A 10,158-nucleotide genomic window follows, 5' to 3' on the forward strand; every position below is an offset into this window, starting at 1 on the left:
GTATATACTTGTAAGAATAAAAGCATCAATTTGACAACAGTAAATAAAAAAAAAAAAGATGCACTTAAATCCATCAGTGAGTGAACACAATGGCAAAAGTATGAGATTAGGCCACATCTAAAGCCACCAGAGGGCAACAGAGAGACAGATTACTCTGTCACTACCCACTGAGAAGCATCTGCATGCAGATTCAAGAAAATACTGCGCTTGGACAAATCAGTCTGTCTGTCTTATTACACATATTGGCCAAGTCCATTGATACTGAATGGTCACTTGCACCTTGAACTTCATCCATTTGTAAAACACGAAATAAAATATGTAGTTTTGCTTAAACTGAATTGATTATTCAATCACGATATTGAAATTGGCCATTCAGTAGCCCTCGTGAAAATGTGGTGCATGGCGCTCCTGAATGCAAATAATACATATCAAAGGAAACTAAAAGCATCATCAGGGTGAGGACTAGACAGACACTCGATACCGAGATTGTTGACTGTCTCTGTTCCCAAAGCACCCATATCTGATGGGTCCTTATGACGGCCCATAGGTGACCTTCCTACTAACCCTCCCCTGTTGGTCCCTGTTTCCCATCTGACATCCCACCATTAAAATGACTGATTTGTGTGAGATGAACTGCGGTTATGTGAAAGTGTTTTGGCCACAGAGGTGGAGAATGGTGGTGCATATTAATGTAATGTCTGGGAGGGAGAGAAGGAGAGAAAAAAATAAGAGGCAGGAGGCAAGATTGGGTGCTGAAGGATAGTCATCTGCATGCACGCACACACACACACACACACACACACACACACACACACACACACACACACACACACACACACACACACACACACACACACAGACAGCACTGCGGTTGGTTGTATCCAGTGGGCCCTGTCACACGTTATCACCTTCAGAACACTCTCTTATGCACCGCCTCCTTACCATCCACTTCCTCCCTTTAAATCAGCATCACACCAAAACAAATCAATCCTATAATCATATTTCTCCTAATCAACTCAGTTGTATTTCTCCTCAGGACAAACAAGACAACCTCAGATCTTCTCATTAAAAAGGCGCTCAGGCTTAGCGATAGGAATATCCCTTTCCATCAAACGTTCTTATGTCTCGGGAACGGGATGGTCAGAAAGGGAGCCGCATGACAGAAAATCCATTACATTGGAGATGAATGTTGTCTGAGCAAGGCGCCATCTTGAAATGCACAGCCCTCACATCTCCGCTTGACTCCAACAGAACATGGCTGCGCAGGTTGCAGTCCTGCTGTTTTTCATTTAACCTACACTTAATTGACCATTATTGTCACAAGTGGTCGGAGAGTGCAGCGCACTCACTAGGCTTCCCGGATCATATAATTCAGTAACTGATTCAAATAAAAAAGACAAGAACAAAAACTAACAGAAGCCTAATTTTGATAGTATCAGAATACTACATTATACTATTGTCACTAGTGTTTTTGCAGACTTTACTGTGGTAATCACTGTAGTGTTTTTGCCGACATGACTATAGTATACTATAGTATTCACTGTAGGGTTTTGGGTTTTTGTGGACATGACCGTAGTATACACAGAGTGCACAAAACATTAGGAACACCGTCCTTTCGTCCTCAGAACAGCCTCAATTAGTCGGGGCATGGACTCTAAAAGGTATTTATATGGGCAGGTTCAAACTGGGCCTTTCACCCAGACAGAGCTGAGTAGTTGAGCACGACAAACAACTCTCATAAACAACAACCAGTATGTGTCACTAAAATATGAGAACAAACCTTTTATCTTATAAAATCGGATGGCCGCAAAATTCTAGCGAATCAGTCAAATAGCCATTTTGAGTCTATTGATCTGTTCTCTTTGGTACTTGTAGTGTAAATGGCCACATTAATAATTGGTACATTTTTTGTGCATTGCCTTTGTTATGCTAACTAGGCCTCCTTTATGGCTATGCTTGCTACTTCTGTTAGCTTTATATTGTTTGCTTGCTATGCTATGTAACCATTAAATTAGCCTGCTATAGTTTCGGTCTACCATGCCACAGGCTACTGCACCCCCTTTCTGGCCAATCATTATGAACTGCTGTTATATTTATGCATAGCTTTACCCATTTATATGCTTATTTCATTTGCATATTGCCATTGATTATTTCTGATTAATTATGCATGCTCATTGCTGTTATTGACAGTTATTATTTGCACCTTTCTGTGTCTCCTTTTAGATGAACCATACTCCATGCAAAGCCAACCAAGTCTCAATTCAAGACAAGAGTCTCATGTCAATAATTGTCAATCATTCCCTGCCATGTATCATCTCCATTACCTGAGCCTATAAAGTCTCTTAAACTGAACTGTATCTCTGCCTCTGCCTGCTTTTAACTGGAGTCCCACAGTAGATGGGCATCACCATAACCCTCACCTAAACATCACATCACTCTTGTAACTGAACAATATTGTGTGGCAGGCTAGGAACCAAAGTTTTGGTCAGCGTTTCCCCTGGGCACCCTTATTAGGGGAGGACATTTAGGATATGTATAAAAGCACCCCTTGGCCATGTTCAGGTGAGAAACTATAGGGGTGCTTGTGATGTTGGCCGGTGCGAGAGAGGCGAGTAAGTGTAGAAGATGTTGTATGCTAAGGCAGGGAAGAAGATAATGGAGGGTGGATGAAGGGTGAGGGATTCTGAGAGGATGAATAGTAGAATAGTGAATAGTAGATCTGTGCCAGAACAGAGGGCAAGGCCAATGAGTGATATGTTTCCATAAGGTTGGCTTCTTAGCCTTCATAGCAATGGTTATCAATGGTACTGCAGAGATTAAACGTAAGGCAGAACATAGATGTGGTGGCAGCTGCAGAGAAGTACTTGGGTATATGAGATTTGACTTCAGAAGAGTTACAGGGTGTGTTGAGTGGTAGTGTCCTGTCCTCTCAGGTCATTAGCCTGGGGTAGTAATCAGATAGGGTCAAAGTAGTGGAATAAGGGGGTGGGTTTTTAATGAGTGTAGGGTTAGTTGGTAGGGTAATTTTAATTGTGCCCCCCCCACCCCCCGTTTACCCTTTTTGTATTTAATGTATTTAAGTTTAATGGATTTATACTATAGTTCAGTTTGGGGCAACTTGCTATCCCCAGCCTGCTAACTGTCTGAATCGTCGTGGCCCCAGCCAGCCCAACCACTCACTGGACCCATACGATTCACTTGGCTGTGCATACCTCTCCCTAATATCAATATGCCTTGTCCATTACTGTCCTGGTTAGTGATTACTGTCTTATTTCACTGTAGAGCCTCTAGCCCTGCTCAATATGCCTTAACCAACCATGTTGTTTCACTTCCCGCATATGCGATGACATCACCTGGTTTAAACGTCTCTAGACTAGATCTTTCTCATCATTACTCAATGCCTAGGTTTACCTCCAATGTACTCTCTTCCTACCATACCCTTGTCTGTACATTATGCCTTGAATCTATGCTATCGTGCCTAGAAACCTGCTCCTTTTACTCTCTGTTCTGAACGTGCTAGACAGCCAGTTCTTATAGCCTTTAGCCATACCCTTATCCTACTTCTCCTCTGTTCCTCTGGTGATGTAGAGGTTCATCCAGGACCTGCAGTGCCTAGCTCCACTCCTACTCCCCAGGTGCTCTCATTTGTTGACTTCTGTACCTGTAAAAACCTTGGTTTCATGCATGTTAGCCTACGCCCTAAGTTTGCTTTATTCACTGCTTTAGCACATTCTGCCAACCCTGATGTCCTAACCGTGTCTGAATCTTGGCTTAGGAAAACCTCCAAAAACCCTGAAATTTCCATCCCTAACTATAAAATTTTCTGCCAAGCTAGAACTGCCAAATGGGGCGGCGTTGCAATCTACTGCAGAGAGAGCCTGCAGAGTTCTGTCTTAATATCCAGGTCTGTGCCAAAACAATTCGAGCTTCTACTTCTAAAAATGCACCTTTCCAGAAACAAGTCTCTCACCGTTGCCGCTTGCTATATACCACCCTCTGCCCCCAGCTGTGCCCTGGACACCATATGTGAATTGATTGTCCCCCATCTATCTTCTGAGCTCGTGCTGCTAGCTGAACTAAACTGGGACATGCTTAACACCCCAGCCATCCTACAATCTAAGCTTGATGCCCTCAATCTCAAACAAATTATCTATGAACCTACCAGGTACAACCCCAAATCTGTAAACACCGGCACCCTCATAGATATCCTCATAACGAACTCGCCCTCCAAATACACCTCTGCTGTTTTCAACCAAGATCTCAGCGATCACTGCCTCATTGCCTGCATCCTTACTGGGTCTGCAGTCAACCGACCAACCCTCATCACTGTCAAACGCTCTCCAAAACACTTCAGCAAACAGGCCTTTCTAATCAACCTGGCCGAGGTTTCCTGGAATTAAATTGACCTCATCCCGTCAGTAGAGGATGCCTGGTTATTCTTTAAAAGTGCCTTCCTCACCATCTTAAATAAGCATGCTCCATTCAAAATTTTTAGAACCAGGAATAGATATAGCCCTTGGTTCACTCCAGACCTGTCTAACCTTGACCAGCACAAAAACATCCTGTGGCGTTCTGCATTAGCATCGAATAGCCCCCGTGATATGCAACTTTTCAGGGAAGTTAGGAACCAATATACACAGGCAGTTTGAAAAAGCTAGCCTTAGCTTTCCTAACAGAAATTTGCCTCCTGTAGTACAAACTCAAAAAGGTTCTGGGACACTGTAAAGTCCATGGAGAGCAAGAGCACCTCCTCCCAGCTGCCCACTGCACTGAGGCTAGGAAACACTGTCACTGCCGATAAATCCACAATAATTGAGAATTTTAATAAGCATTTTCTACTGCTGGCCCTGCTTTCCACCTGGCTACCCCTACCCTGGTCAACAGCCCTGCGCTCCCCACAGCAACTCGCCCAAACCTCCCCCACTTCTCCTTCACCCAAATCCAGATATCTGATGCTCTGAAAGAGCTGCAAAATCTGGACCCCCTACAAATCAGCCGGGCTAGACAATCTGGACCCTCTCTTTCTAAAATGATCTGCCGAAATTGTTACAACCCCTATTACTAGCCTGTTCAACCTCTCTTTCGTATCGCCTGGGATTCCCATAGATTGGAAAGCTGCCTCGGTCATCCCTCTCTTCAAAGGGGGAGACACTCTAGACCCAAACTGCTACAGACCTATATCTACCCTGCCTTTCTAAGGTCTTTGAAAGCCAAGTTAACAAACAGATTACCGTCGCCAAACCCACTGGCTCCAAGTCATCTATAAGTCTTTGCTAGGTAAAGCCCTGCCTTATCTCAGCTCACTGGTCACCATAGCAGCACCCACCCGTAGCACGCGCTCCAGTAGGTGTATCTCGCTGGTCACCCCCAAAGCCAATTCTTCCATTGGCCGCCTCTCCTTCCAGTTCTCTCCTGCCAATGACTGGAACGAACTGCAAAAATCTCTGAAGCTGGAGACTCTTACCTCCCTCACTAGCTTTAAGCACCAGCTGTCAGAGCAGCTCACAGATCACTGCACCTGTACATAGCTCATCTGTAAATAGCCCATCCAACCTACCTCATCCCCATACTGTATTTATTTATCTTGCTCCTTTGCACCCCAGTATCTCTACTTGCACATTCATCTTCTACACACCCGACCATTCCAGTGTTTAATTGCTATTCTGTAATTACTTCGCCACCATGGCCTGTTTATTGCCTTACCTCTCTTATCCTACCTCATTTGCACATGCTGTATATAGATTTTTCTACTGTATTATTGATTGTATGTTTGTTTATTCCATGTGGAACTCTGTGTTGTTGTATGTGTTGAACTGCTTTGCTTTATCTTGGCCAGGTCGCAGTTGCAAATGAGAACTTGTTCTCAGCTAGCCTACCTAGTTATATATATATATATATATATATATATACATTTAAATAGTTCAGGAGACAGCTTTGTATCTGGAAGGTCCTTTGTATATTTGCTGTATGGCCTTGTTGCTGTTGGTTTATTTCAGTGAGCAACAATTTTGTGGCCTTGTTGTCTTGAAGAAATGTTTGGGGTGTGGTCGATTGTTCTGAATGGTATGTGTTGAATTTGACCATCAGTGAGTTTATTCAAGATATCAATTATGTAAAGCCACTGCAATAATGTCACAATAATAAAACACTACAGTGAATACTACAGTAAGGTCTGCAAAAACATTATAGTATACTACAGCCACAGCTGCAAAAACACTACAGAGAATATTACAGTAAATCCGTGACAAGAAGCTGCCATGCGGGGGAATCGTAGGTGGCTCGTTTCAGCCAGCTTTATAGGTGCGTTCAGTTCGCGTGAACGTTTACTACATTGCGGAACGGTTTGCACTGAACTACATGTATCCATCCCCAAAACATTCTTGTAAGGTCTTGAACAGACTTTGAGGTACGTTTGCTCCCGTTTGGTGGGTGTGGCTTGAAGCAAAGATTGATGTATTTAAAGTACAGTGGCCATGCCGACAGCATTCCCACAACCCCTCCCCGTTTTTCAACAGGTTGTTCAGTACAGCGCATTCCAGAACATTTTATGGCAACAACAAGAATCGCTAGCTATGTATTTGAGATACACGTGCTCATTTTGTTTTCAATAAATATTGGAGACTAATTGTAGTTTATCTAAGCCAGTGGTTCCCAAACTTTTTATAGTCCTGTACCTCCTCTAGCACCAGGGTCAGCGCACTCAAATGTTTTTTTTGCCTTCATTGTAAGCCTGCCACACACATTATAAGATGCATTTATTAAACATAAGAATGAGTGAGGTTTTGTTACAACCCGGTTCGTGGAAAGTGACAAAGAACTCTTATAGGACCAGAGCACAAATAATATAATGTTGCTCTTTATTTAACCATCTTACATATAAAACCTTATTTGTTAATTGAACATTGTGAATAACTCACCACAGGTTAATGAGAAGGGTGTGCTTGAAAGGATGCACATAACTCTGCAAAGTTGGGTTGTATTGGAGAGAGTCTCCGTTTTAAATCATTTCCCACACAGTCTGTGCCTGTATTTAGTTTTCATGCTAGTGAGGGCCAAGAATCCACTCTCACATAGGTACGTGGTTGCAAAGAGCGTCAGTGTCTTAACAGCAAGATTTCCCAAGGGAGGATACTCTGAGTGCAGCCCAATCCAGAAATCTGGCAGTGGCCTCTGATTAAATTTTATTTTCACAGAACTGCTTGTTGCAATTTCGACGAGGCCCTCTTGTTCAGATATCGGTAAGTGGACTGGAGGCAGGGCATGAAAGGGATAATGAATCCAGTTGTTTGTGTCATCTCTTTCGGGAAAGTACCTGGGTGCGCAATTACACAACTCACTCAGGTGCTTCGCTATATCACATTTGACATTGTCCGTAAGCTTGAGTTAATTTGCACACAAAAAATCATACAATGATGGAAAGACCTGTGTTGTCCTTGTTAATGCAGACCGAGAAGAGCTCCAACTTCTTAATCATAGCCTCAGTTTTGTCCCGCGCATTGAATATAGTTGCTGAGAGTCCCTGTAATCCTAGATTCAGATCATTCAGGGGAGTAAAAACATCACCCAGATAGGCCAGTCGTGTGAGAAACTCGTCATCATGCGGTCAGACAAGTGAAAATGGTCAGTAAAGAGAACTTTAAGCTCGTCTCTCAATTTAAAAAAAAAACATGTCAAGACTTTGCCCCTTGATAACCAGATAACTTCTGTATGTTGTAAAAGCGTTACATGGTCGCTGCCCATATCATTGCATAGTGTAGAAAATAGACGAGAGTTCAGGGGCCTTGCTATAACAAAGTTAACCATTTCTACTGTTGTGTCCTAAATTATTTGACTAGGCTACCTGTATTTGACATTGTGTTGGTATTTCGCTGAACACTAGATGTTTTCATTTTATTTTTGGCAGTGAAACGAAGCTACTTAGGCGAGAAAAAAACCTCACCCAAATGTATATCCCTGTTGGATAATATAAATGGACTGTTTGAAAATGTGAATAAAAAACTGGGGTACACAAACACCCTGGGAATACCTGATCTAACGCAGTCAGTTTTGCCCCATATTTGCGCATGCGTCGGTTTTGTTGCTAAACAACCAACCCGTGTATTACAGTCATGTCCGCAAAAACAATACAGTGATCACTATAGTATATAAATATAGTAACATAACATTATTTAGACCATATTATAAACTGGGTGGTTTGAGCCCTGAATGCTGACTGATTGGCTGAAGGTATATCAGACTGTATACCACGGGTATGAAAAAACATGTATTTTTACTGCTCTAATTATGTTGGTAACCAGTCTATAATAACAATAAGGCACATCGGGTGTTTGTGGTATATGGCCAATATACCACGGCTAAGGGCTGTATCCAGGCACACCGCGTTGTGTCGTGCTAAGAACAGTATTGACCATACACCACACCCCCTCCAGGTTTAGCGCTTTATTATACTATGGTACATTTTTATGTGGATTAGCTGTAAATGTGTACCATGTTTGAACCAGGACCACAATGGAAATACATTTGAAATGTTGTTATTCTCGACAAATGTCTAAATGCATTGTACCTACGGTTGTGGTTCTATAGTGTTTTTAAATAATCAAATCAAATCAATCAAGGGATACTACAGTGTGGAGTATAGTATACTACAAAATTCTATAGTAAGCACTACACGATTGAGCGGGGACCCCAGAGTGAATTCCCGGCATGAGCTCCCCAAGGACAGCATGTTCAAATCAAAACAGCATCGACAAAGCTAGCAGCTAGAAGTAAAGCTAGCTAGCAGTTCAATCAATCCAAAAATGATAAAGTAAGCACTACGTGATCGAGGGATACTATAGTGTGTAGTATAGTATTCTACACAGTATACTACAACATTCTAAAGTAAGCACTACATGTTCGGGGGATACTACAGTGTGTGGTATAGTATTTTGAGATACTGGAACCAGCGCGCTTGGCACCGACGATCACACCATGCTCATAGTCGCTTAGGTCAATCGTTTTACACATTCTAACGTTCAACAGTAACTGAATGCCTCGATGACTGTCGGCCTGCTTTATATAGCAAGCCACGGCCACCTATCTGTAGGAGCGAACCATTTTCGTGAACAGAGTGGTGTAGCCGATAAACTGTATATACAGTGCATTCGGAAAGTATTCAGACCTCTTGACTTTTTTCAATTATGTTTCGTTACAGCCTTACTCTAAAATTGATTAAATAAAACATCAACCTACACACAATATAATAACAAAGCAAAAACAGGTTTTTAGAAATGTTTGCACATTTATTCAAAATAATAAATAAGTTATTTCTGTTTACATAAGTATTCAGACCCTTTGCTATGAGACTCAAAATTGAGCTCAGGTGGATCCTGTTTCTATTTATCATCCTGGAGATGTTTCTACAACTTGATTGGAGTCCACCTGTGGTAAGTTTAATTGATTGGACATGATTTGGAAAGGCACACATGTGTTTACATAAGGTCCCACAGTTGACAGTGAATGTCAGAGCAAAAACCACGCCATGAGGTCAAAGGAATTGTCTGTAGAGCTCCAACGCAGGATTGTGTCGAGGCACAGATCTGGGGAAGGGTACCAAAAAATGTCTGCAGCATTGAAGGTCCCCAAGAACACAGTGGGCGCCATCATTCCTAAATGGAAGAAGTTTGGAACCACCAAGACTCTACCTAGAGCTGGTTGCCTGGCCAAACTAACAATCGAGGGAGAAGAGCCTTGGTCAGGGAGGTGACCAAGAACCCGATTGTCACTGTGACAGAGCTCCAGACTTCCTTTGTTGAGATGGGAAAATCTTCCAGAAGGACAACCGTCTCTCCTGCACTCTAACAATCAGGCCTTTAAGGTAGGGTGGCCAGATGGAAGCCACTCCTCAGTAAAAGGCACATGACAGCCCGCTTGGAGTTTGCCAGAAAGCACCTAAGGACTCTCAGGCCATGAGAAACAAGATTAGCTCGTCTGATGAAACCAAGATTTAACTCTTTGACCTGAATGCCAAGCGTCACATCTGGAGGAAACCTGGCGCCATCCCTACGGAGAAACATGGTGGTGGCAGCATCATGTTATTCAGCGGCAGGGACAGAGAGACTAGTCAGGATTGAGGGAAAGATGAACGGAGCAAAGTACAGAGAGATCCTTGATGAAAAC

This window comes from Oncorhynchus tshawytscha, linkage group LG22 (genome assembly GCF_018296145.1).
Source record: "Oncorhynchus tshawytscha isolate Ot180627B linkage group LG22, Otsh_v2.0, whole genome shotgun sequence".
Lineage (NCBI taxonomy): Eukaryota > Metazoa > Chordata > Actinopteri > Salmoniformes > Salmonidae > Oncorhynchus > Oncorhynchus tshawytscha.